This window comes from Corvus moneduloides, chromosome 7 (assembly GCF_009650955.1).
Source record: "Corvus moneduloides isolate bCorMon1 chromosome 7, bCorMon1.pri, whole genome shotgun sequence".
Classification (NCBI taxonomy): domain Eukaryota; kingdom Metazoa; phylum Chordata; class Aves; order Passeriformes; family Corvidae; genus Corvus; species Corvus moneduloides.
In genome coordinates this window covers 32,972,759-33,000,148 of record NC_045482.1, presented here as the reverse complement: position 1 = coordinate 33,000,148, position 27,390 = coordinate 32,972,759, and the positions used below count along the sequence as shown (strand labels likewise).

At 38.5% G+C, this 27,390-nt stretch overlaps 1 protein-coding gene across 1 annotated transcript in view; it reads left to right on the top strand.

The window, feature by feature from the left end:
• Positions 1-27,390, top strand: part of TMEM163 (transmembrane protein 163) — a 96,490-nt gene that overhangs the window by 27,653 nt on the left and 41,447 nt on the right. The gene's annotated exons all lie outside the window — the stretch shown is intronic.

Below are 27,390 nucleotides of genomic sequence, written 5' to 3'. Positions count from 1 at the left end.
AGTGCATTTATATTGAATTGCCCTATTATCATTGGTGGACTCTGCAGAGAAACACAAAGTCCACAAATAAAAATCATAAATACGTCGATAGAATCACTTAAGTGAGGCTCATTTAACCTTGTTTAATACAGAAGAATCACTTATAAAGGGTTATGGGATATTTCATTTATGGTTTGGTACTTTGTTTTTCTTGGAAGAGGCTGCTCTTTGGAAGCATAAACACATTTTCTGCTATAAAAAATGTTTAAAGCTAATAATTGGACATCATCCTTTGCTAACTCCCAAGTGACAGAGTATAGCAGACAGTTTTGTAGGGCTTTGCTGGTGTCTGCTTGAACTGCATGCAGCATGGTTAACTGGACTTAGGACACTACACAAACAAAAACCTAGAAGATTTTCTCTCCCTCGCTTCTTTCACCATTCCTATCCCATTTTCTGCATCCTTGTGGTAATCATGAGTGCACTGGCCTAGCCGAAGTTCACTGTAGGACATCTGCTGCTGTCTCCTGAAAGCAGAGAATAGAATTGTCTCTCCCTAGTAGAAGAGAAGATGGATTTTGTAGGATACACTGCCTTTCTTCCCTCCTGCTAAGTGTTTTCTTTTGGATCAGGGCGAGTCCCTGTGAGCCATGTAGGTGTGCACCTCATTTGCTCAGATTCGTTTGGGCATATGACACAAAATGGCATTTTCCTGTCTGTGGCTTATCAGACGCTTCCTTTTAGCTTCTTATTTAGCTGTTTACCCTGATGGTGTTTTAAGTGGTGTGTTTTTAATTTGACACACCTGAGTGATCAATATCATTAAAATGCATTTTAGGGAGAAGCCACTGAGTGATTTATTGACAAGATGGAGAGCATGGGCAGGAGATAATTGTCCCTTGCCTATATAAAACTCACATTTTAAGCACCAAGTCTAATGACAATAAGAAATCCCTGAATTTGCAGTTGTAGCTATTAATCCTTCTTAATGAATGTAGGGGGCTTTATACCTTAGCTATGCAAAAAATGTTTCAGATGGGAAGATTATGAATTATTCATGTTCTAGTCATGCATCAACACATATATGTGTCCCTTGAGAAACCAGTGCTGTGTATTCTACTGTTTGTTGGTTTTGGGTTGGTTTTGTCAATATTTTGTGGGGAGACTGGCAATTAGTAAACCAGTGTAACAGAAAACTGCTCTCATAATGGCAGAAATGGAAAAGATAAGTAATTTGACCCACTGGAGAGGATTATGTTTAAAATGTATTTGGATTTTATTTTTTTCTATTTATTTTTTTACCTCCCTGCTAATTTCATTCTTGTTATCTTTTAAATAAAATCAGCAGTAATAGCATTACAGATCCGTTGAAATCCATCTCTGCAGGCTGCGTGTGATGGCTGTTGCTATGCAAAAGTGATGTTGTCTCAAACTGAGAAGATTCCAAAGATTCTTGGTGGTACATTGTACTTAAAAAGCACTTTTCCCAATGATGACTCCTTCAAAGTTAGTTTTTTATTTATTAGGGTATGGGCTCTCCCCCAAACATTACAAAGTACTCTATAAATAGGGCACAGAAATACAAATACCTTTAAATAGTTTGCATGCATAATGATTTCCAGCAATCCAATGATAACCTGGATTTCTGTGTGTATTTGGAGAGCACAGCTGTTCTGACTGGAAATGCTGTCTGCCCTGGAGCTCTCCCTCTCTTTTGTGGCCCACCAAGGAATTGCTATTTGGGGACATACAAAATTATTTAGGGTAATTAGTTAGGCAATACTGACTTTTGGGTTTCTTCCATTAATGACACTTCATTTGAATGCTGGTTTCTGGGACAAACTGCTCTGATAACATGGATTAAATCAAACGGGATCAAAGTGGTTCACTGATTTATTGATGGCATGTAATTAGCTGGCAATCAGTAAATTGTACATTAAGGATCAATGCCAGCAGTGCAGTGGGTAAACCACAATATTAGACACTTACAAAATGTCTGTTTGCAACATCAAACTGCCAAGTACTCTTGTATAACCAACCCTAATCTCCCCAAGGTTACATGTGCTCCCCCATCCCTTCATTACAGAAATAAAGAGTTTTGAGCCTTCCTTGGGCGTGTGCTGGATGTGTTGCCACCCCTCCAGTGGTGACAGATGTGGTGTTCTGTGTGTCCTCTAAGCCACATCCTCGGCACTCCCTGAGGTCCGTGTGTGTGCTGGGTCCCACCTGTGGTGTTCCTGGTGCTGTCCCATGGCTTGGAGAGCTGGCTCCACAGGGAGCCTGGCAAGGAGGCTGCCCAGCAGCTCCTGGGCACGGGCTGTAGTGCTGCTGGGGGGACTCCAGGTAGTGCCAGGCATGCCTTGGATTGCAGCTGTTCTCCTGCTGTTTCCCTGCTGTTGTTGCAAATGCCTGTGTTTCTTTGCTTCAAAAGTTTCTACATTCTTCCCCTCATTTCATCCTCTTTAGCACAGCCAGTTTTGGACAGACACTTTGTTTCTGTCTTCTCACCAATCCTGTAGGGATTACTTGAATCCTGACATTTTGATCTCAGAGACAGGGAATGCTGAATGTTCACCCCCTTTCAAGTAAGCGTTTCAAAGACAGATGGATGTTTCTCATTCTCTCTGTTATGAATTCATAAAGGCAGGCCAAAACTTACTGAGCTGATTGGGCCCTGCAGGGACTGTTATGTTTTGCATTTTGTATCATTCTCTCTGAAGTCACAGCATCAGGCAGCAGCAGAGACCCCAGAGATCAGACTGCCAACTCCTGGCCTAAATGCTAGAGACATCTTAGCCTTCTTGCCCTGGAATTCCTACCTACTCTAGCCTGCTCAAGTTTTTCTGGAGTTCAAGATAAGCATTTAAGTTATGATGATAATTGGTATTATATCTGTTTCTTATTTGCATTAAAGTCTCCAAGCAATTTTTTTCCTTTCAGAAATAGCTTGAAGTTTAAAAGGCTTTTTGTGGATATCTATATGATGAGGGACCTGCAAAAATCTGATTGTAGAATCAGATTCAGGCTTTGATTCTTTGTGTTGAGGAGTAAGAATTACAGCCTTCAGCATTTCTGGAAACCTTGGAAGGTGTAAGTGTTGGCTTAGCTAAAGAGCTGAGTAATTCACTCAGAAAACAGTGAACAGTCTGCGGAGTGGGGTTTTTTTTTTTCCCTCTGAGCTCTGCCAATGTATGTTATGGAAAAATGGCTAAATGAGGAAACTCATGAAAACATTTCCTCAATTCACACCTCCCACTCAACTGACAGTTCAAAAACTGAGTCAGAAGGCCTAAGAATTGCTCAAAAGTACTGTTGGAATTTGGCAAGGACTTTGGAGCTAGGATTTTATCTCTAATTTATAGTAAGCTACCTACTGCTGTCATCAGCTGCCCGTAAGTTTTGACCAGTAGAAGTCCTTCACTGAAGATTAATAGTTCCAATTCAATTATTTTTTCTCACCTCTTATTCAGATATTTGATATTGGGAATCCTTTGAGGCTCTGTTTTGGCAGAGGAGTAGCAAATGGCTGTTGTGTTAAATTCAGCTTCCTGTACTCCCTACATATTTTAATAGATTGTGTTTAGCTGCACTGTCCATGGCTGCAGTTATCTAAAGAATTGAAATGCTGCTGGATTGCCCATGTAATGGTAAAACAAAGTGTTAGTACTGTGAGCACCAGGAGACAGTTTCACTTCAGGGTTCAGGTGTTTTGTAGGCTGATGTCTGTCTAACACACCATTTCCTAGAACCACTGTGGGTTTATGAGGGTCAGGTCCTGCTTGACCAACCTGATCTCCTTCTATGACAAGACAGCCCACTTAGTGGATGAGGGAAAGGCTGGGGATGTCTCTACCTGGACTTCAGTAAAGACACTGTCTCCCACAGCATTTTCCTGGAGAGACTGGCTGCTATGGCAGCGATGGGTGCACTGTTCACTGGGTAAAAACCTGGCTGGATGTGCAGGCCCAGAGAGTGGTGGGGAATGAGTTACATCCAGCGGGGGCCATCACCAGTGGTGCTTCCCAGGGCCCAGCACTGGGGCCAGCCCTGTGTAACATCTTTATTGATGATCTGGACAAGGGGATCGAGGGCACCCTCATCGAGTTCACAGACAACATCAAGTTGGGCAGGAGTGTGGATCTGCTGGAGGGCAGGAAGGCTCTGCAGAGGGATCTGGAGAGGCTGGATCAAAGGGCTGAGGCCAATCATGTGAGGTTCATATGGTGATCATGAGAATTAGGTATAGTGGGGGGCAGAAAGGGCACCTTATTCATACAGCTTTGGTTACTGGGTATTTTTGGCTCCTTCATTGATAAATCCGATGTTTGATGGATTATATTCTTAGAATATCAGACTGGGAGGAAGGGGAGGGATTGAGAAAAATGGTAGTTTCAGAATAAGCAGCAATATTATATATATGATTTATTTACATTTCTTTGTTTGAATTTTTAAAATTTAGTTACCGTTGGACACAAATGGAACTGCCTCAGTGCGTGTGCTAGAGCTTGAATTGAAACTGTTTCATGGTTGAAATCTGAATTTATTTTCAGCCTAGTTGTGTTAGCCATCTCCAGGATGATTTTAGACTGCAAGTTGTTAATATATAAAGGTTTGTGTGTGACTTCTCAATAAGAGTTGAAAAAAGTAAGTTTCTAGGAACTTGGTGTGTGCAGAAGTATTTTCAGCAGCAAAACTGATACTACACTCTACCGGAGCATTGTGAGTTTTGTACTCCCATAGAAATTTTACTCTGGTCTTTTGTGACTGTTTTTTGAAGTGTAAAATAGAATCTGATCTGTTTGACCATACATGGTTCTTGTTGTTTGGTTAAGCAGAACTGGCATAATGTAAGTGTAGAATTTTAATTCTAAACTCTCTATAACTTAGCTTTGATTTGAGCAACCTCTTGCTCTATATTACAGTTGTGTGTCTTGTTTTTGGGAAAGGATTAACTACAATAATACAGTGACTCTAGATCCATTAGAACATCCAGTATTTATGGAGAGATTAATGAGTCTTTCAAAAAAACCCTACTCACAAGGTGAGTATTTAATGTATTTTAGAAAGTGATGTATTCCAGTAGACTATAGTGGCATGAGTGGTGTTACTAAGTGCATCTGTTTTCCCCACAAACAGACATAAATACAAATTATTTTTGTTGTTGACATTAATATTTATGTTTCAGGGTCTGCATATGTAATAGGAATTCTGCTGGAAAATGAAATCTGTTCCAGGCTGCTTATACATATGAAGCTTTGTACCCGTTGTTTTATTCCAGTTATTTTAAAAATAGAAATCAAACAGATTTCTTTTTTCCCTAATATGCATGTTGGATCTGATACAAGGACTTTTAGATTGCAGACAACTGAAGAACATAAGACTGGAATACCTTTTATTTCATTATTTTAACTTCAAAACTTAGGTGCCTTACTTCTTTACAAAAGCATTTCTCAAGGAAGTATAGGCAGTGCTGTGAGGTGAACATTTAATCCAGATGTTTCTAAAGTGCTCTAAGAAAGCCATCAGCTCTTGTTGAGCAGTTTGTACATTTGTTGTTCTTTTCTTTCCGTCAAACTGAAAAATCTTCTAGTTAGCAGGAGAATGCTCTGTACAAGTGCTAGAGGAAAATAATATGAGTTTTCTTGAGTTTACTCTATCTACGGTAATCCAAAACATCAGCACATTACACCAGAAATGTAACATAGGAAGTATTTATGAATCTATTATAGGTAAGGATTTTACCTTTCCTTTAAATCACCAAAAGGTAAGGATTTTTTTTAATGTATAGACATATACACAATATTTTTTTGTTTGTTTTGTTTTTCTCCAAATTTCCAATGAATACCCAAGGTACCCAAATTCTTCATAAACCAATGCCTGACTTTGTCTGAATGTCTCTCTTGACTTCAGTGACCCGAGTGCAAATCCAGTAAGTACTTGGAGGGTAATGAACTTGGATGATGTCTTTATTAGGGTTTTTGTGGCTCTGGAGTTGCTGGCAGGATGTTTCCAGGCTGCTGAAACTTAAACACACTTGGCTGTGTCTGCTGCTGTCAAATGTGCTGCAAATTCTTGACTCAGCAGCAAACAAGGCTGTGGTCTGCAGCTGCCAGCATTGATCCATCATTTCTCTGGATAGTTGGCTGAGGTATCATTTTGCTGGTCTCAGTTGCATCAAGCCATGTGCCTGCACATTGCTGCTGAGATTTTGGGTGTGGGAGATCCTGGAACAGACCTGGCACTTCTATGCCTTGGAAATAATGGAGGAGGGTATGCCAGCCACCAGCTGGAACAGTCAAGAACAGCAGCCAGAGCTCTGTGCCATGTTTTGGTTAGCTGGGAGTAGGTGAAGGAAGAAAACTCTGCTGCTGCTAGGATAAGTCTGACAGCTCCTTCTTCCTGTTTCATCCTTTCTGGCTGCAGATGTCAAATTTGGGTAAGTAAGTAGCAGTTGGGAGAGATTCACTGCTTATAGATGCAGTCTCTGGGTGGACATGGAGAAACTCAAACCCTGGAACTAGACAGCTCTTATGTCAATTTAACTGTGTGAGGGAAAGAAAGGAAGTGAAAGAAAGTCTGTAAGAATGAATATTTATAATTGCAAGGATGGAAAAATAAGGTTTCTTCAAGCACACAGTCTGATAGTGCTTGTTTATTACCTCATGTCCAGCTCTAATGGAAGCAGTAGTTCAATATTTCTTGTTCAGCCCATTTGACCTGTATATTTACTCATTTTGATACCTTTATTTATGTGGCATTGCAAAAAGCATGTAGGCAGCATGAGTGCGTAGAAAATGCATGTCCTCCAAACCCCAGAAATACTGATAAAGTTGTAACCTTGCCCAAATACATCAGAATCCTCAAATTTCAATTCATTGCCACAGAATTTTGATCACGTGCAAAAGTTATTGTGCACTTTTTAGTGGCAGCAACCATGATGTGTGAAAAGGGATTGTCAAAATACATATTACATACCAGGATATGAGCTGTTCTGGCAGAATGAATCCTGTTAGCATCGTATGACTATATCCTATCCCCATGTTAATACTTTTTAGGTGTGGCAGAAAGGGCTGCATGCTTCAAAAGCACCATCATGTAGCATCCTAAGACTGCCACAAATAGCATTTCATTACTAAGGAAGTGGCAAATATGTCTTGCTTGAATTTCATGTCAGGATGAAACATTAGAGGTAAAACTGACTGATTAGTTAGTTCTTAGTAGGGAGGTTTATGAGGGAAAATTCCCACCCAGGCAAATGTATCTTTTAGGAAGAGACTACATGGAAAATAAGTGTCATTTAAGAAATGGTGCTTGGTCATTATAAGTGCAAAAATCCCTCCTGTGTCTATCCTTAGCTCTGCTAGCAGAATGAAAAAGACGGAAATTCTCACAGCTAATAAATGACACACAGGTATTAGACATCACACTTATTTTTTGTGTTTGATAACAAATCTGTCAAGGAGTTGCTTAAACACGCTTTTTAGTGAAATAATCTTATTTTAAAGTCCTGTCTGGTGTTGGATGAGTTTGAAGTCTGACAGACCTTGGGTGCTCTGTTGCCCAGAGCAGTTAAAACAAGCAGGTTGTTACACCTGGCATGTTGTGGTTGAAGGATTCCAGAGCATCTGTGAGGTATTACCATATTGCTCTTCACATAACATTCCAGGTTTCTTAGAGGTCTCAGGATTTCTTTTTTTGTTTTTTAATTTCTTCTATGTGTTTTTTTCATATGCTGAAAACCTACTGAGGATAGTTAGCAAATAATCCTCTGAAAGATTATCTAATTAATGGAAAATTGGAGTCTTGCAGCTTGGCTCTAGAGATGAAAGGAACCTATGTGTCTGTGTGCACAGTGGCCCCGTGTTCATTCCTTAAAGGATTTCAGGGATGTAAAGTGATAGGTTGGGAAGGCTTTAAATCTTTTCATAATTAACCTATAATCCACTAAAATAATGAGAGAGAGTGTTACATATAAGAATTTGGGTAATCTTAGCCAATTTAAAGGAGATATTGAACATGGCTGAAATTGCCAGTTTCTGTGGCAGAATCAGGACTTCTACTTGACACTTATTTATTGGTGACATTCATCAGGATCCTTTCTTTAATGCTTATTATGACTAAATGACTTATTTTTTACCATCATATTTAAGATCAGCAAATTTTGCACCATGTCATGTGCCAAAAAACGCTATGCTCATAAGCTTGATATTTTCTACCAAAATTAACTTAATGAGAAAAAAAATTTGTATTTCAAGATTTTATTAGTTTGCTTAATCAAATCTTTATTTCAGTGATGATAACTGATGTGTTAATATAGATTAAGAGTCCTGGGAGAGTAAACTGAAATCTACCTCCCCACCAGCAGCTCCAGCCCTGCACGTGCCTTCTTTTGTGACTTGCAGGTTTGGGGTGGGAGCAGGTTTTCAAATGTAAATGAGATAATCCTCATTAGATGAAAACTGTTCATTTCAATGCGGTTTTGGAATAACCTCTTGGCCTTTTCCTCTCAATCCAAATCACATCATGGCACAGGCAGAGGCTGCCACGCTGTTCAAACAGCAAAGGGCTGAATCTGATGCAGAGGCACATCCTCTCAGAAGGAGCAAGTGTTGATTGAACACATTTGCTGAACATCCCTTGAGCCCTGCAGCTCTGTTTACAGTACTTGCCTTTGCTCTGGAGGGAACTGATTAACTCTATTTAAATGCTACAGCAGCCGCCAAAAGCGGGCCTGAAAGAAAAATGAGAAGATGAAATATCTATCTGCCTATCTATAAATAAAATGCAGGGAATGATTAAAGATGAGTCTGACCTTATTTAATGCATTTCCTTATAGATCTTTACAACGTTGCTGCGTATTTGCCAACAAAAGTACCCTGCTCCCCAGTGTTATCTGATTTTGCGATATATGTGTACAAGTAATAAAAAATATAAATATGTGTTATCAGGCATTAGTAGAAGCTCCATACTCTCTGCATGGAAAGGAGGGGACAGGGTAGAAAGCTCACAAAAGAGGCTGGTTTCTGTAGTGGGTGGTTTTGCATTATAATGCCTATGTGGATGTCTTCATAGGCCTTTGCAGTGGAAAACTGATTTTTTTTAAAGGCCTGGCTGTTCTTTTTTCTCTTTGTTTACATATTTGTTCTTAAACTATTTTAATCGAACAGAAAACTAGGATGATCTAATTTATTTCTGGGTTTGTCTCAAACACTTTTATGAATGTAGCATTAAAAATAATGGAATCACTGTTACAGGTTTACAAGTACATGCTTTAAAACTCAGATAGAGACAGATGGGAGTGTTATTATCCTGAAAAGCTGTTCAATGTTTATGATTAATATCCTAAAGGAATTAAAAATTATAATATCCAAAACTGTTAATTGGAACTCTCCACAAAATACTCACTTTAGAATATTGAGACATTTGGAAAAAAAAATGACTTGACATACCTTAAGTTTCTTAGTTGAAATAAGTTATTGTGAAGGTCTTTCTTTCTGATATGCCTGAATTTTTCAGGACTGAAAATTAGTTGAAACTGCCCTTGTCCGTGCTCAAGATACAGAAGTTTTTACTGTGCTGCTTCTCATAAAAAATATTAACATTTCTCTGGTTTGCACTGTTGAAATTCTTCAATGTTCAATGAATAACAGTATGACTGATCTGTGTAATATTTCTTCCTCTAATAAAACTAAGAGGAATACTGCCCCCATTCCACAAACAATAGCTTCAAGAGATATAGTCAAGATTTATGTTCATTTATGCAATATTTAAAGTAAGAGCACTTTGCAGCATGGGGACATGTCAGTGTTGTCATGGTAACAGATGAAGATGTGGCAGGATGGATGAAGCAGGGCTCAGCCTTGCCCAAGCTGGGGCCAAACAGCCCAGCTGTTATGGTTTGGAGCCTCTCACCTCATGAGCTGAACTGTGCAGCTCTTGCTCTGCTGGTGCAGCAGATGCTGTGGTAGGTGTGAAAAGGAGAAGCTTGGCCTTGGGGGGTGAGTTTGAGGATGTTTTAAGCCTCCACACAATTTCCCTTGTTTTCCCCCACTTGAAGCATTTTGTGCTGGTGACACAAGGCTGGGGCCTTAGAAAGGATCTGCTGGTGATGGGTGCTGACAAGTGTGACTGTTCTTGCCTTTGATGGTTTAGGCCAGCTCTACTTCTTCCATTCTGTGTTTCCACAAGTGTCACAAATGCCAAATCTGTCAGCTCAGTTCAGTTTACCTTCCCTCCTCCCAATGCATGTATAATTGTGCCTACACATACATGGAAAACACATGGGAGCGTTTGTTTAGCACTTTTCCTGAGCTAAACTGTCCTTTTTTTCAGTTGGAAGATGCATACAAGTGGCTAGTTTGCATTTGATTCTATGTGAATTCTGCTTTGTACTTGCTTACATCTTCTCATATCCTTTGTAACACCTCGGGGCTGAGGGAGTGGTTTTGGCCAGTTGTTTTAATTGTGTTTTTTCTTTGCTTGAGTAGCTTTGGGGATGGTGCTTGTTCTGCAGTAATTCCAAGGGAATTCCACAAGGGAAGACAAGAATACATAGTTGTGTAAATTTCATGTTCTCATAATGGAGTGATGTGTCACAAGAAACACATTGCACTAAAACCTGTTACAAAGAGGACCTGCATCTTTAAAGTATCATCAAGGTATATCATTAATTGACCAGACTCTTTAGGAAATCACCTCATCTCCTCAGGACTTGCTATGCAGACACTCCTCTGTCTTTTAATGTTTATAATAATCTGTACAAACCTGTGCAATGACGTTATACAGGGTTTCCTTTGATGCTGTTTCTAGATATTTTTATTCAGACAATATTTCTGTCTAATTGTAAAATAAAAGGTGAGTTACATATTGTTCCTCAAGCTACATTAGGAATTATTTTAAGGAAGAAAGGATATTTTCATTATCCTTGCTGTGATAAACTTTTACATGGATTCTTAAGGAGTTCTTTTGAAGTTTAAGGATGGACCAACACCTTACTGATGTGCTTTATTTTGACAGTTATTTTGCCTATGGATCAGAACTTTCTCACAGAGTTAATTTTATAAGGAATTGAATCTATAAGGAATTGAAAATGTTCTTGGTATGGAACTGAACAAATTTAAAGCGGTGCTGAGAGGAAGCAGATGCTGTACATCCATTTCAGGTCAGCTGCCAGAAATTTAAAAAAAAAATTTAGCACAAGCAGATTTTTTTACTTTTCTGAGAATTTGTCTGAACATAACAGAGTATTAAAGGCTCAGCCCCTGGTTATTGTCAGATCCAAATTTGCAAATAATCAAAGTGATTGTAAATAATTAACCTTTTCTTCAGGTGTAAAAATCTGGATCTGTGTATTGCTGGATGCCAATTCAGACTTCTGTCTAAATCTGCCAAACTGTGTGTTTTAGATAGGTGGAACCTGAATTATAAAGGGAAACCAGATTGGCACAAACAGCCAATTTGAATGGATGATAAATATCTAATTTTACTGAGTATTTATAAAATTGTTTCCATTTGTTTGTGCATATATTCTTCTGGCTGTCTCAATGAACTTTTCTTTCAGAGACTGCTTTCCATGGTACCTGTCATGAAATTAATCATCTGGCCTGTGTTCAGCACTGCAGTTCCCAAATGCCAACACCTGTTTTTACAATTTCTTTCACAGTAGAATTTAAGAATTCATTGATTGCATTTGCATCAGTATGAAGCTGCAGACTTTTAATCCTGAATTTGTTAAAGAACATCAAAGATATGGATCAAATAATCACTGTTTCTTGTTGTTTCATGACATAAAATAATAGCAGCAACAATTGAGAGAATAATTTGTATTAGAGTACAGAATGAACAAAAATCATTCACAATTTTGTTTAAAGTTCTTGCCAGCATATTTACTTGACAAGTCCTGATAAGTACCTTTTACTCCTTTGTTGTATTTTCTTTTGAGTAAATGCTTCAGTTGCAGCAAAAGCAATAATTGGTCAAAAATCATTACCCAGTTCTTAAGGAAGTGGCTTATTTTGGACCCTACTTCATCAGTATAAAACACCAACAAGTCATTGTCTATTGAGACTCTGATATTGAAAATATTTCCAATTAAATTAGTGTTAATGAAAGTGTTCTGTAAATGCATGTGAGTCAGTAATTATCAGATCTCTGTGCTTGGATATCCAGCAAAGTTCTAGCTGAGATGAGCTCTGGGCCAGTCCAGCACTGGGGACCAAACTTGGACAGTGTGGATGCAAGCCAGAGTCATGGGGAGGAGATATTTGAGCTACTAATGGGCAAGATTAATTTTATAAATAATTTTAATTGTACGAGAACAGGCGAACACAGGTACTTCCTTTCTAGTCTGGAAATGAGAAGAATATTAAAAGCCATGCCAGTAATGAGTTTGCTCATAATTCCCATTGTAAGGTTTGTAACCTGTTGATCTGGTTGACCAGAAGCACATCTCCAATGGTGAAATCAGGTAGGAATCAGTGTTGGCTTTAACACACAGCTGGCCAGGTAGGGGTCTGTCATTTTGTTCCTGTTATGGCTTATGGCAAAAGCAGATTCCAAAGAAGTCCTTTGTACAAAAGAGGGATGCTTTTGCTATGCCTTCCTGGGAAGGTCATGCATCTGAAGCAAACAAATGAAAAAAAGTAAATAAATGGAATCTTTAGAGTATGATTTAGGCTTTTGATCCTTCTGAATTTTCCTTGTTGTGACTGTGATCCATCAAACAGCGTTCAGGATTTTGATTACATCAGTTTGGAATGTCTGTTGAAAGTGAACTGCCATTCCAAGAGGTCATTTGTGTACCAGAGTTTTGGATAACACAGCTGGGAGAGTTGTGCCCCAAGATCCCTCCTGGATAGTTTGTACACTCTTGTGGCTGATAACTCAAAATACTATGCTAATGCTAAATGCCACAGAAAGTGTACTTATAGCATACCTGGTGACTGATCCTGAACCATGGCTCTTCTTTTTTTGGTCATATATTTATGAAAAAATGCAAAGGAGGCCCGAAATTAAATAAGTATTTTCTCTGAAATGACAAGCCCATAGATATATGCATATTATAAAGATTGGTTTCTGTGCCATAGGACAGAATGGGACACATGGGAGATTGCAAATCCATTTTACAAACGTTGTTAGGGTTAACTGTCTGCAGTGTGTATGTTCAGAATGATCCCCTCCTTTCCTGCACAAGGATACATTCTTGCTGCAGAAGAAATTTCAGAATCGTTCTAAAGCCCTTTCAAGACTTTATGTGTGAACTGTGACTAATCTCATGGCTTCCATCTGAAGCAGCTGTGTCATTCCTACTTCCTACCCCAGAGGAGTCTCAGCTCTAGCTCTGAATTAACTTTTTTCTCTCTGGAGATTTCTTTCAGTTGCCTTTTCTTAATTTTATTTTTTGGCAAAAGGAAATAGTGTATGGCAGCATATTTTTTAAGAGATAGTATGCAAAAGGAAGTAATCAGGATACTTAAGAAGCTGTTAGAAATTCTCATTTGAAGAAAAGATATTATCTTTCAGCATTTCAAACATATGTTTGCAAAATAATGTTTTCACTTGTAAGTATTCTTTTATCCAGCACTGTCATTGATCAAGTTATCTCAATAATTTCCATGGAAATTTTTAGACTTCTTTACTACACTCTATTCAAAATGGGAAATTTTAAATTTTGGTGGAGTGTTACAAACACAGACAATTGTATGACGGGAAGATAATCAAGTAGTATAAATAACAAGCATGTCTGAGGAACTTGGTGTAAATCTACACAGTCTGAGACTCTGTGTATGCATAGAGTCCCATGTATGCAATCACCTCCTATGTATGCAGTCAAGTTACCATGAAATAGACAGTGAGGTGAATTTAGAGTACTCCGAAACTCACTGTAATTCTCTTTGCACAGGTGACAAAAAGTAACTTGTTCCTTCTGCTTTCCAAAAGTAAGTGACTATTAACATGATAATACAATTGACTTGTTTGCATGTTGCAATATCTCCTGAGCTGGTATGCTTGGGGGTAAAGGGAAAGTACTTGTTAGCCTCTTTTATAACAAGAGTACAATGATAACTAACTCATGTGCTTGCACACATTACCTTCAGATCATTTACATTCATTTTACACTGCTGATTTTTTTTTCTTGATTTTTCTCTTAAAGTGGCTGCATGAACTTGCTGCAGTCTCTTTTGTGCTGCTGCAAAGCAGAGTTAGCATTGTTTTATGGCCCTGACCACCAGGCAGCTGGAAGGATGAGTAAGAGCAACCCAGGGAAAACAGCACAGTAATTTGTAAACTTAAAAGGATGTCTCACCTGTGGGGGAGGCTTTGAGGTCATCCAGAGCAGTGGCTGAGCTAACACAATTAGAGCTGTCATTGAATATGAAATACCTGTTCTGGCTTGGAAGGCTTTGCAGAAGGAACACGTTTCCCTCACCAGGCAGCAGGCGAGGGAAATCACGAGTGGAGTCACAAGTGAATCCACCTGGGGCAGCAGGGCTTGCGTCATTCAGGGACCCAGGCTGGGGCTGCACCGGTGCATCAGGCCAAGGAAGTTTAAAGCCTCGCCTTGCCAAGGAAGGAAAACACCAACTCTGCCACAGTGGGAATAGTGAGCAAGGCATGGTTGGTCTATCTGCAGTGCTACAGTAGTGTTACAATTCTCAGGCATCACAAAACCCACCACTTCTACTAAATTAATCTCAGGTTAAGGGTCAGGATTGGTGACTGCAAATCCAGACCCACTGGATTTTTTTAAGTACAAGACCAGCATTCTGGTGTTAGTAATTCTAGGTTTCTCCTTTTTTAAACCAGCAAGTATTCTCAACATAAATAATTTACAAATGAATAAAGAAAACCAGCACAAACCCATCATTACTGATATATGGAGCCAGAGAATAGTAGATACTGGCTGATCTCTAAAAGGAGAGCAGATGAAGATCTAAGAATGATAAAAGTGTGTGTGCATGTTTGGGTTTTTTGCGTCCAATAACCTGAAAAAACATTTTAAAAAATATAGTGCTGCCAAAAATTTTAAAAACTTTTGCTGTGTCATATTGTTGGAGACATTTTAACCCATTTAAAGTTAGATCCATTTTCAGAAGGGCAACTGCAGAGATCTTGAAACCGGATTTTCAGAGACTATGCTTATCATTTCAGAAAAATTAAGTCAGGATATTTTAGATGATTCCATGGATTGTTGGTGCTTAGTGTCTTCCACTGAAAAGTAATTTGGATTCCAAGTGAAGTGCCTATCAACTCTGCTTTAAACATTCCCTGTATACTGACACATAAAATTTTCTTCTTAGTTTTGAAGGCTGCATAACAGGAAAGAAAAGCAAAAAGATCAACAGCAGAAATTCTTTGTTTGTTAAAAAAATACATATGTGTTGCCTGACATAATAGGTTTTATGCTGGGAATATGTTTGCAAGGCTTTTCAAGGGCTTACTCCTAGGAGTAGTTGTGCATGGAACGGAAAAAAACAATTGATGGAGTTTGAGTTTTATTGACCTGATTATGTATTGTAAATAGCAGTGTACAACTTTGTAATATCCCCCTATCTTATCATCCCATTTTTTATGATATTATCTGGACTGTTATCTGTCCAGAGAAATTAAGCTCATATCATCAGAGATGATTGCAAGTCTTCTGTTAACTTTGATCAGAATTAGCAGAAGTTATGTCAAGCCAATTACTCTAAAATTGGACAGATGCAGAGCAGTGTGGTATGTCAGTCACTTGGTGGGTTTTCTTTTAGTTTTACAACTCTGTATCCATCAGGGAAGCTCTTCCCAGTCTTTGAACTGCTGGATATGATTCCCTATTGCTGGCTGTTGTCAAGACTGTGCAACTGGAAGAAAGCTGCCAACAGTTTTTAAAAGTTTTTGTTAGAAAATGTGCATTACAGGTTTGCAAGATAGTTTATTTAGAATTACTGCATTTCAAAGCTACTAACAGGGCTTGTTTTAAAAAACACAGAACAACAAAAATTTGTTAGTAAGGCTCATATTTCATTTTAATTTTTGCTTAATGACTTGGAGCTCACAGCTAACATAATACACTGGGTTTGCTCTCGAGCTGTAGACTAAGCCTGAGTGGAGAGCTATTTTATGTGTGCAGTGTGTCTGTGGTATCCTTGCTGTCAGAGCATCTTCATGCTGCAACACTGAAGGAGGATTGATGACAGGGTTCTTTATTGCAGCCCTTAGCAATAGATTGTTGAGATTAACACATTGTCTGAGGAAGAGATTTGTCTGAAGGGCCTGCAATTCCTCCCTACAGTTACATTCAACAGAGAACCAGCAGAGAGTTGCTTCTCTCCCAGGAAGGTTTGTTTATATTTCAGCTTAGAAAGATAAAAGACAGCACAGATAATTTACTTTTTTAATTTTTCTTCCTGACTTTTTATCTATTTAGCAGAATTGTTTGTGTTCAGAACTTGACTGTTTAATTAAGTTTGTCCAAGAAGGGTGAATTTTCACTGCTTGGTGATTTTTATTAAAGGAGCATAATAATCCACTTCAAATTTGAAGATTTCCTGGCATTCCAGCAGCTGTAGGACAAGTAGAGCCAGGGTCTGCTATCTTTTAGTTAGTGAGCTGAAATCAATCCATTTTACTTGAGTTACCTGGGCTATTTCACTGCTTTGTGCAAATAACATAATCTTCCCTATCAGAGAATTAAATGTTATTTTGATCATGACCCATGATAAAATACATGGAAACAGGTGATAAAATCTGCCATTTGGTCTAACTGAATGAACAACATAACATTTTCAGTCATCTCTTTATTTCCAGTTATCTGACCATAGAAATCAGTTTATAGTGTAACAATCTAAGTGATAAACTGCCACAAATTATCTGACAATACAGTAAATGTAAATAAATATTGATAGGACAGTACTGAGATTAAATTATGAATAAACATGCTGATTCAGAGAGACTATTGTTGTTTTTGGCATTTTGTAGGTTTATTAGCAAAGTGGACCAGTAAAATGTATTGTAATTGTGATAGCTTTCCCAATTTACCCTCAGTTCCAAAATATCTATTACTTTATTCCAATATAACTCTTCCAGGTGTGAATTTTGGTGCTTTGTCAAATATACCACATAAAGAAATTCTTGAACATACGGACCAGTAGAGAGACTACAAGTGATTTTATGTTTTTAAAACTGCAGATTCTTAGAGTGTGGGAACAGCTCTGGGAGAGATTTACTAGTTTAAGATGTTACATGGTAGGAATTGAACCCTCACTTGTTAAAACTGAAGATTAAATAGAAGGATTTAATGGGGTATGAGGAGCTGTGAGGAAGCACGTATAGGTGTCCTTAGCATGACATGCTGTGTTCTTAACTTCTGAGAATAGGTCCTCACGCTCCTACATGCAAAAATGGGCTGGAGAAGTCTGATCAGGTGTCCTTTCCCACAGCCAGTGGAGATATCTAAATTTTTTTATATCAAAAAGCAACTTTAAATTGGAATTCTGTTTAGATGTGTATGTAAAACCAGGTTTTAAAGTTTCTGCTGTAAGTCACTGAGATGCTTGGGATGGCGCATTCCTAATCTCCCTTTATAAAAGGAAAAGTCTCTAAGATTGTGCTATATGCTGGCAGCCAGCTTAATTGTACTTGGCAGCTTGTTTTGGCTCTGGAGCTGCTCACTAGCCTTCTAATTAAATAGGGGTGCCCTGATACGTGTCTTGTCTCTGAAATCCACAGGGATGATGAAAAAGGCTGTGAAGGCAACTAATTATCTTTCAACAACCTATACTTTTCAGTTTGGATCTTCCTTGGTTTTCATATTTCTAAGTTCATTAAAATGCTCAGAGAACAAACATTTCATATGAGATGAACTGTCATGAGTGTGAATTTCTTCTGGTCTCGTGCTCACACACACCTTGTTCCATTCTTGGCACGTTCAGGAGAGCCATGCATAGAGAAATGAATATAAATCTCCAGTTTTGGTTTTGGTCAGGTGTGGATGGGCTCCAACCAGAGCAGCAGCCTTAGGTTTCTGAATCTCAAATGTAGAAGTGAAGAGATTTTTTTCTATTTCTGTTTATCCCCCTCAAGAACAGCATTGCAAGAAAACCACCTGTGAGTTAAGGGAGGAACCAGACAAAAATATCAAGGACAATGCCAAGCAAATATCTTCTTTTACCTTCATAAAAAAATGGAACACAGATAAGTGGTTATACCAGAAATAGTTTTTTAAAAAAAGTTTCAGCCTGCCTCTATGCTCTCAAGTACCTGAGTTTGAATGTAATTTTTTAACAGCTCTTTCTTATAATTTTTTAGGGCGTATTCATTATTTGGTGTCCAGCTGACAGTTTTGTATGGACTCATTTTTCTCCGTTCCAAATCCAGAACTTTTCAAAGGAAGCTAAAATGAAGGATGCTTAAAATAGTCACCTTTGCATTCATGGCTCCCACTGCATTTGTGGGAAAATAGACGTTTTTCAGCAGGACAAAAATGAGCTTTAAAAACCTATCACTGGAGTTGCACTAGTCACATTAGTGTCAGTAATTACAATTACATTATCCTAGTGCAAATTAAAGGACAATGCCAAATTATTTTGAAAATGTTTTTTTTTTCAGCACTTGATACACTTCTGAAGATGTGCTGTATTTCTCTGTAGAAGGAAATCTGCTTTGATTTTCAGAAGTCTGTTCAAATACGTTTAGTATAAAAATAGTCTCTCACAACTGTGGAGCTGTGGGAATGCCATAAAGCTCCTACAGATCATTTCTAATTGGGTACTGTTTTCCATGGGTAAAGTTTGCAGGTCTAAAAGTTAAGGCAGTGCTTTGAGAATGTGAAATATCATAAAAGGCAGGACATAGCACTACACAGTTTATTTGAATAGAGAAGATATTCATGGTGCCTGCTGTCACTCTTTGCAGAATTACTCCATCCTTTCATACAGCAAAATGATTTTCCCTGCGTAACATCCTGGGCTGTGGAAGTACTTGCATCCCATTTCAGAGACAAGAATACTAGGAAAGGAAAAGTTTAAGGGTTGGCAGTATGGTGTGAGAAACTGTGCCAGCCACCTGGATCTACCTGCCTTTCCACACAGTTACACTCTCTCTTCAGAGTCCACTTCTTCTGGGTTATTAAACTTACTCTGTATCTCTGATCTTCAAATATCTCCTGTGGTCCCTGATCCAGTTCTGTTTCCTTTCCTCTGAAATAAGAAAACTACTGTAATTGTTCAGTTTGTTTTATTTTTGAGGTAATTGTAAATAGAGTTACATGTCTATGATGACCTCAAAACCCGGAACTTCCTCCATACACACAGTGAAAACTTAAAATCCATACAATGAAATAGATTTTAATTTGTTGGAAAACCTCTCATGGTAAATACAAACTTTTGCTATGCATTTCTTCATCTGATTAGCTGCTTAAAATTTTACTGAAATTCTAGGGAAAATAGAAGAACTTTGTTCAAAAATTTGTATATTTACATGGAATTTCAGTGAAAATACTATTGTCTGGAAGGTTTCTGTTTGTTCATAAGTTGAAAATTCATCTGTGATATATCATGGATAGCAGATACTAAGAAAGAGTCCTTACAGTCAATGAGGAAAAGTGAGAATTTAGCCAGTGCCTTTGTGAACTGGTTTTAAATGCTTACCATGGCTAAAATGTGTTTATTTTCTCTAAATTTAAAGACTGCTGGGAAGAATTGAACTGGAATAAACTTAAACCATAGATAGCATTTTTCTTTCTTATTTAAGAACTATATTTAAGCTACAGGACAATTGTAATACTTCTAGAAATATAGATACTCTTCTAGAATATATGACAGAGTTAACCAAATCCTCTCTTCATCTGCATCCATGTTGCACTTCTCTCAGCCAGTTTATGTGGAGCAGAGGTTGGATTGCAGTGTGATTCCAGGTATTTAAAACTGGGTTGTGTCTGTCTGTCTGCTGCTCTGAGGATACTTAATTGTTTTTATTTTTTTTTAACAGCAGCACTGATTTGTTTTAATGCTCTTGATTTCTAAAATACCCCAACTTGCTCACAGTCAAGTTTGAAATAGGAGCATAAAAATAAATAAAAATAAGCAAAAATAAATTAAAAAATACCCTGAGTCTGGAGCTTTGGCTCTTGGACTTTTATGATATATTACTTTTATTCTAAATTTGTCAAACTTCAAGTTGAGCATCTTTTTAAAATTAAACCAGTAGGCTTCTTTACAGGAATGGAGGCAAATCATCCTGTTGGGGCAGAGGATGCAGTTCTCACTGGTTATGTTCTTTTAAGTGTGCTGTGCTTCTAAATTAGCAGTATTTTTTTTTTTCTTACAGGCACCAATACACAGCCAATAGCACAGCCAATGATATTCATACATTCATTGTTGGTTGTGCTGCAGTTAGCCTGAATCCTTGCATATAAATTCTATGTTAATACATCTGAGCTTTTGTACAATATCTCTCTTTAATTATCTTTTTGAAAGGATCTCTTCATCTTTCTAATGTGACCACAGGACAGGAACTTACCAGAACCTGAGAATAATGGCAGTGTTTCATCTCTTTGATTAACAATTCAAAACCTTCAATGACTGGTAAAAATGTTTAATCTGTGTCCAAGTTGTTACAGGTTTGAGGACACATTTATAAAACATGAGTTCGTTGAATCCCTATGAAGCTTCCAGAAACCCCTTTAGGTCAGATAAGGGTTTTCACCTCAGTGTCCTGGCTTAGTCTGTTAATTTTGTTTTAAACCAACTGGTCAGACTCCCAAGAACAGTTTTTTTCTTTTGTGCTGAGTATGACCTCAATGCTTCTCTTGCCTCCAGTCAGTAAAACAAAAAAATGGGAGAAATTTTGTGTTTGGAGAGTCTCTCAGGTCATTAAATCTAGATAACCCTTGTCTGGATACAGCAAGTTACAAATCTTGGCCAGAGGGCTTTAGAAACAGCTGTTGGATGTGTCTGATATCTCCCAACATTTGTGGTAATTTGTGGCTTTTTTAGCCAAGGCATCACTCCTTCCTTATCCCTATTCAGGGTCAAACTTCTTCCTTTGGTTTTGGAATCTGGTTCCAGGCTCGAAATTACAAAGCTTGTGGATTGTAGGCATAAGCTGCAAAAAACTCCCTGGTAAATGTGCAGTTACAGGCATTTGCAACATTCTAGGCCATTTCAGTTGTTATATTTGGAGTTGGGGCATCAATAATACATAGTTTCATTAAAAGACAATGTGCTTTAATGTCATTGCAGTGAGTTATTTTGGGTGGTTCAAGTGACCCCATTTGAAATACAACAGAGGAAACTATGCCCCTGTATATTCAGTTGCAGAGAGTTGGCACCACATATCTAGCTGGTTTTTTATAGACCTAAAAGTTTCATTATATCTATTCTAAATGCCAACATATGCATTCAGCATCCCAATAAAGCTCAACTGGAGCTGTAACATATGGGCCCTCTTTTAGTTCTGGCCCCCTGGAAAGCCAATACTAAATAAAAAGATCAAGTCCTCCTTTTCTCTGATATTTGTGTTCTTTTTTTCTTGAGATGATCTTGTTTGAAAACAGAAGGTTGGCACCTGAGAGAGGAAGCACGGGAGTGTGTGAAGCAGTGGGATGCCAGACAGGAGGGATCCTGCTCTCTCCTGTGCTTTACAGAGCACTTGCACATGCTGGAATATTGCTGGAATATTGCTCCTGCATGGGCTCTGAGCAGCCCTGGAAATTGCTGCTAACTCTGCCTGATGGGAGTTGCCTTTCCCTAAATAAATGGTTTCTGGTGTTCCTCTCTAGCTACGCTGGGAAAGACTGCCATACAAAATTGACAGCTCTGGTATAGTTGGCTGACCATTTATTAGTGCTCTACTCACTGAAGGGTTGCAGGGAAAGCTTGTTGTATACAGAAGATATTGCAGCAGCTGTTAAAAGATATCCCAGGATTCTTTTTTCATTTCCTGAAATCAGGAACAGATTTACAGTCAGTGTCTGTGTGTCTCTATCGTTCAGGGGCTTTATACCAGGCTTCTTTATATCGCTGGTGTGCTCAGTTTGCTGTGTACTTCAGAAGCTGGGTCACTGTGTTCTCCACAAGGGTAATGTTTTCATTATTTGAAAAGTTATACCTTGTTTTCTGCAGTAGGATTATTTCATAGTTCAGGATTGGGCAGTCCTGTGAGTTTGCCCAGGCTGGCCCATTTGTGGGACATGCCAGTGGAGGCCTGGCTGCTCTTCTGGTGGCAAAAGGGAAGGTGAAAGCAAATCAAACAGAAGTGAATCTGCAGCCTAGGTAAGCTTTAGGTCTGGACTGCTTTGCTGTTCTTTGATCTTCGCTACTATTGGTGAGCACTGTGGTATAATGAATAATCAGTTTCAAATGGAAACAAAAAACATGTAAGCAAAGGGAATTGACATTTCTGTCCAAAACCCACAAAAATAGGTTTTTAAAAATTCTAAAATTGAAATATTGAAAAATGAACTACTTAATCTAGAAAATTCTGAAATCAGCAATAACAACAACAGCAACAATAATAATAATAAGTAATTTAAAAAATTCTGCTAACGTGAACTGGAAAGAAATGTTTGGATTAAACTCAAAGGAGAACCTTTGCACAAAATCCTGAAACTTCTTTCTTCTAAAATAGTAATTGAGGAATACATTCAACTTATATATGCTGTAGTATTTCACTGAAGTAAATGAAGTTATGAAAGTTTGCAGCTGCTAAAGATTTGACCACTGCCGAGAAACAAGCAAAATAATTAACTGCATAATAGACAAGGAAAGACAATAATTCCTGGAAAACTTTACTACTACCAACAGCAAAATTTGTTGTCTTACTGAATCTCCAAATATTTTTGAGTTACCTTGAGGATTTTTTGTGGTTTCTTGGCATGACGATGATGCCCCAGGCAGTGGCAGAGCTGAAGACTTGATATCTGTCTCTAGAGCCTCGTTCACTCAGTTCCCAGAACGGAACTTCCCCAAGGATTGAAGTCTCCTAGGACTCTCCTGCAGTTCATTATGCAAAGTGTTGCTGTGACACCTTTCAGGCAGATGGAAAAATGAACTCTCTTAGGGACTTCTTTACAATTGGTCATAAATTCTAATGAGATGAAGATCCAGGTTTGACGTACATTAAATTTAGGCTTCACTTGGTAGATACATACATAAGAGTGTAATGGTGCTGAGCAGAAATACGGGTCTTTACCATGTTGATGCAATTATAAACTGAGAAAATGAGCCAAAGATTTTATATAGATAATGTTGGTACAAGTTTGCCAATTACTTTGGGATAGAAATATGGATCTAGGAGGATGACACTGATGGATAACTCTGGATCTACCCATGTAGATAAGATATCCGACAGACTTGTGTCTGAGATAATGAATGTGTTGCAGCCATTTGCAGCTGATTGCAGAAATTTAATGAATGTGCATAAAAATCCTTAAATTTTGTTCAACTAGAATTTTGGGGAAGGGAGAAAGCACCTGAGGAAAGGCATGGGTACCTGTTCATCTGGGTCAGTAGTATTTTTAACAAGTATTAACATTATCAGACATGTCTGTTCTTTGCCTTCAGTTGTTGTGAGGGATTTTCAGAAAATACTGCTTATTTGTTTTTCTCTGCTTGGAATGGATTTATTTTGAAATATTTATTGTAACATTAGTTTTAGATGTTTTATCAACACTAGGCAATGAAAACAGACTGTATTTCAGTCTCACTTCTGATTCAGCAAAACTTCCAGTTCCTCTTGCTCGTGACTGTACAACCTGCGAGATCTGCATGGTGATATATAGAGACATAAACCCACCACTTCCAGCAGTGTTCAAATTGCCTATCTCATTTCTGCCAAGTGCAGGTCATATGCTTTTGAAGCCTTGCTATTTTATGTGCTGACTTCCAAGAGTGTCTTTCAGAAAGACTAATTTCAAAGCAAACAGGATGGAGTGATTGTCCCATCTAGAGGAGCTGCCTAAAAATAACTTTTCCCTTTCTGAGTAGGTAAGAGGAGACTTTTATTACAGGTGGAGGAGCAGTTTTATGTGCCATCTCTCATTTGTAGTCAGATTCATCCCAAAAATTTTTTGTTTGAGAGACCTGGAGTCAGAGTTAATTTTCTGTCCTACTTCTTGTCTCCTACCTTTGTGCAAAAAGGTGCCAGGGTGCTCTCCCAGCTCACGGGAGGAAACAAGAGGTCCAGGGTAACTGCAGGGTCCTCAGCCTGGAGCAAATTTGAGCTGGATTAAACCTGCTGGTGCAGACTAGATGTCTGGAAAGTTAAATTGGAATGATTTTGTGGAGTTAGGGCCCTAGTTACATGATTTTTTTCTGGGGCACATGAGAAGAATAAACCCCTCATTTTGTTGAAGGTAGAATGTGTGGGAAATAGGCTATTTTTAAAATGTGGAATCACTTTGAAACTGGTGGAGGAATTCCAGCAAAACCTGACCTATAGCCTGGCAGACTTTACAAATTGATATTGCTGTGCAGGTGGAGACAGTGGCAGATTTGTTGCTTACTGTGCTGGCTCTATTTTTAGCTTCTGACTGCTTGCAGGTTCTGTTTACAAATGTCAGGAAAATGCATTAGGATTATATGCTTTATTGTTGAGGTAATAAAATGTTGTCCAATTTAGCCAATAAAACAGCTAAAAGCAGGCTCCCACTGTCATGGCAGTGTGGCCTCACAGAGGTTTTAAGCTGCCTGCTCTGTTCTTTCCTCATTACTTGTTTCCCACCACTGTTCTGGCTCAATATGGAGATTAGGAATCTCTGGGGGTTTTTATTCCCATCTGGGAGTAGCTGAAAATGCACTTTGAGAAGAGGGAAGGTGAGGGATTAGCAAAAGCTCAGTGGCCTATCCATGCAGTGCCCTACTTCGCTCCTGGAGCCCAGCAATGATCCTGGAGGCAAAAGTACTGCTGATTATTCCTTTGCCCAGGGCTCTCAAATGCTTGGCTGCTAAGAAATACTTCCCTAAGAGTCCTTTCAGCTTCAGTGTCTGGAGCGGGAGCCAGCTGTTTTTAGTGGATGTGGTTGCTCTATTGTAACCTGCATTTGCTGATACCTTGTAATCCAATATTACAGCTGCTTTCACTGCCACAGAGCCTGGATCCATGGACAAACTGTTTAAGCTGGGATGACTTACTGGGGAGCTTTAGGACTGTACTTGCCAGCTAGAAGTATTAATGTGCTTAAGTCAGGGCTGAAGGTGCTTTAACATTGTTATTTGACTCAGAAGGAAAAAGAAAAGGAAATGGGGTGTTTATTCCATTAGAAAACCAGTATGCCAATAAGTAATAAAAAAATACATCTTTGCAGTGCGTAAAAGGTCTTTATTACCTTTATTATGGCCTTCTACCACTACAAGTTAGTGTTGTAGGGTGCCAGTCCTAGTCATATTCACTAATTAGCAAAAAGGTTTGAGCAGACGTACGACACTGTTAGTTAATACTTGTTTTTCATTACTGTTTTAGATAGTTCAGGACAGACAGATTGTGTGTTACTGCTGTGATAGAATACATAAAATAAAAATAGTTCTCATGCTAAATTCCCTGTGCTTTAAATACATCAAATATGTCCCCTCAAGCCTCCTTAAGGTGTGGCTATCTGTATGCAGTTCATCACCCAGAGAAATTACATATTCATTTTTAAAGGAACCATACGGTTAGTTTGTTTTAAGTCTGGATCTGAGTTGGGAAAGAGACTGGCAATTTAGTAAAAACTGAGGAGATAATTCCACTAGAGAGGTAAGCTAGAAATAGAAGTAGGAGTAAAAGTGTTGCTTTGAGCTGCATCATATGAAAGCAGCAATGACAGGAACATTGCAAGTTTGTGTGTACCTGTGAATGCCCATATTTTTTTTTTTGCAGCTTCTGCAGATTTTGAAATTATATGCTTCTAAGGAGGCAGACAATGTAAATTTGATAGGCAATATATTATTATGCAGTGAAGTGTTGAAATTTGCAGATCACTGGCAAGTCTGACCAAGAAATACAGCTTCTTTTTTTATCTAGGGAATGGAGTGTGGGAAATGATGGTTTAAAAATGACAGGAAGATATAAATCTACACTGTTTCAATATTCTTCAACTTTGAGAAATTTGGAGTCTGGAGAGGAACCTTGATGACTTTTCTTTGTGTTTTGGCTAACTGTAATGATAAAATCCAAATATTTGTGACATCTGGCTTGCTCGTGACCACACCTAGGTGTTAGATCCCTAACAAAAGGGTTATTTTTTCCAAGAATTTAGTTCCTGTCTATCCAGATAAGTGCCACAGACCTGCAGCTTGCTGTTACTGAAAAGAACAGTCAAATCATAGTGTCTGTTCTGCCAAGTTGCTCTAAGGAACACTGAGAATTAGATATTGTGTTCATCAGCCTAAGATTGTCAAAGTCATTGATGAGTCTGTTTTGTTTGGTTTATTTAGGGTTTTTTTTGTGCAAAAATGTGTCCTTCTTATTAAGTTAGAAGTTCATAAAAGTAAGTATATCAGTTCATAAAAGAGTAGTCAAATCAATCTCTTAGGCTTTATTTCAAACCCTCTTAATACTGGAGCTAGAGTTCAGTGGGTTTATTCAGGGAGCACAGGTGGTCCTTCAGATGGTCCTTCTACAAAACACAGCAAGAAGGGTGAAGCTGCTCAGTGCCTGAGAGCTTGGCTGGGATTGCTGTCAGCCTGGGAGCTGCAGTTTGATGAAGTCCCATCTCCAGGGGACCCCTCCTCCATGGCTGCCTGCTTCTTCCCTGGTGTTCCTCTGGGCTACTGAAGTATTTGTTCTGGCACAGGCTTTCCTAGAATTGGAAACTGAGGTGATGAAATTAGGATGTGAGGAGTAAAATTATAAAATTGGTGGTTTTTTCTAGGTATTAACTCATTTTTAGTCTTGTTCAGCTTTTAGAAGGTACCATGAGGTAAAAACCAGAGCTGGTCAAAAATATCAGTTTCCTACTGATATTTTTCCATTGGGAGCCACAGAAATGATGGGATCTGAAGCATTTCTTGGGGCTGCATGAGTTACCCTTGGGATTTTTGTCAAAAAGATGGCACTCAGGAAGTCTCGATGGGCTTGTGTAATTTTCTGTCATCCAGATCAGGTGGCCTGAAACTCCTGGCTGGAGCCAGGAGTACTTTGACATGTGTCAAGTTTTCTGAGAGTTTGATACTCTGATTTCAAAATGTTTTTGCTCAAATCTGCATCTAAAACACAGCTTGTTTCATAAACAGACTTTGTGAATGCTACTTGATCTCCCCCATTAGAGTTTTGGAAGAAATCTCTGGAGTGGCCTAACCATATCCTGCAGCACAAGGTCTTTATGTAGACATTTTTTAAGTGTCTACATTTTTGGTCAGGTTGTTCTAGTGGGAATTGGGTGAAGGTAAATCCATGTGTTAAAACTGGTTTTGTAGCTCTTGAACAAGAGAAGAAGAAAAAAATGCAAAGAAA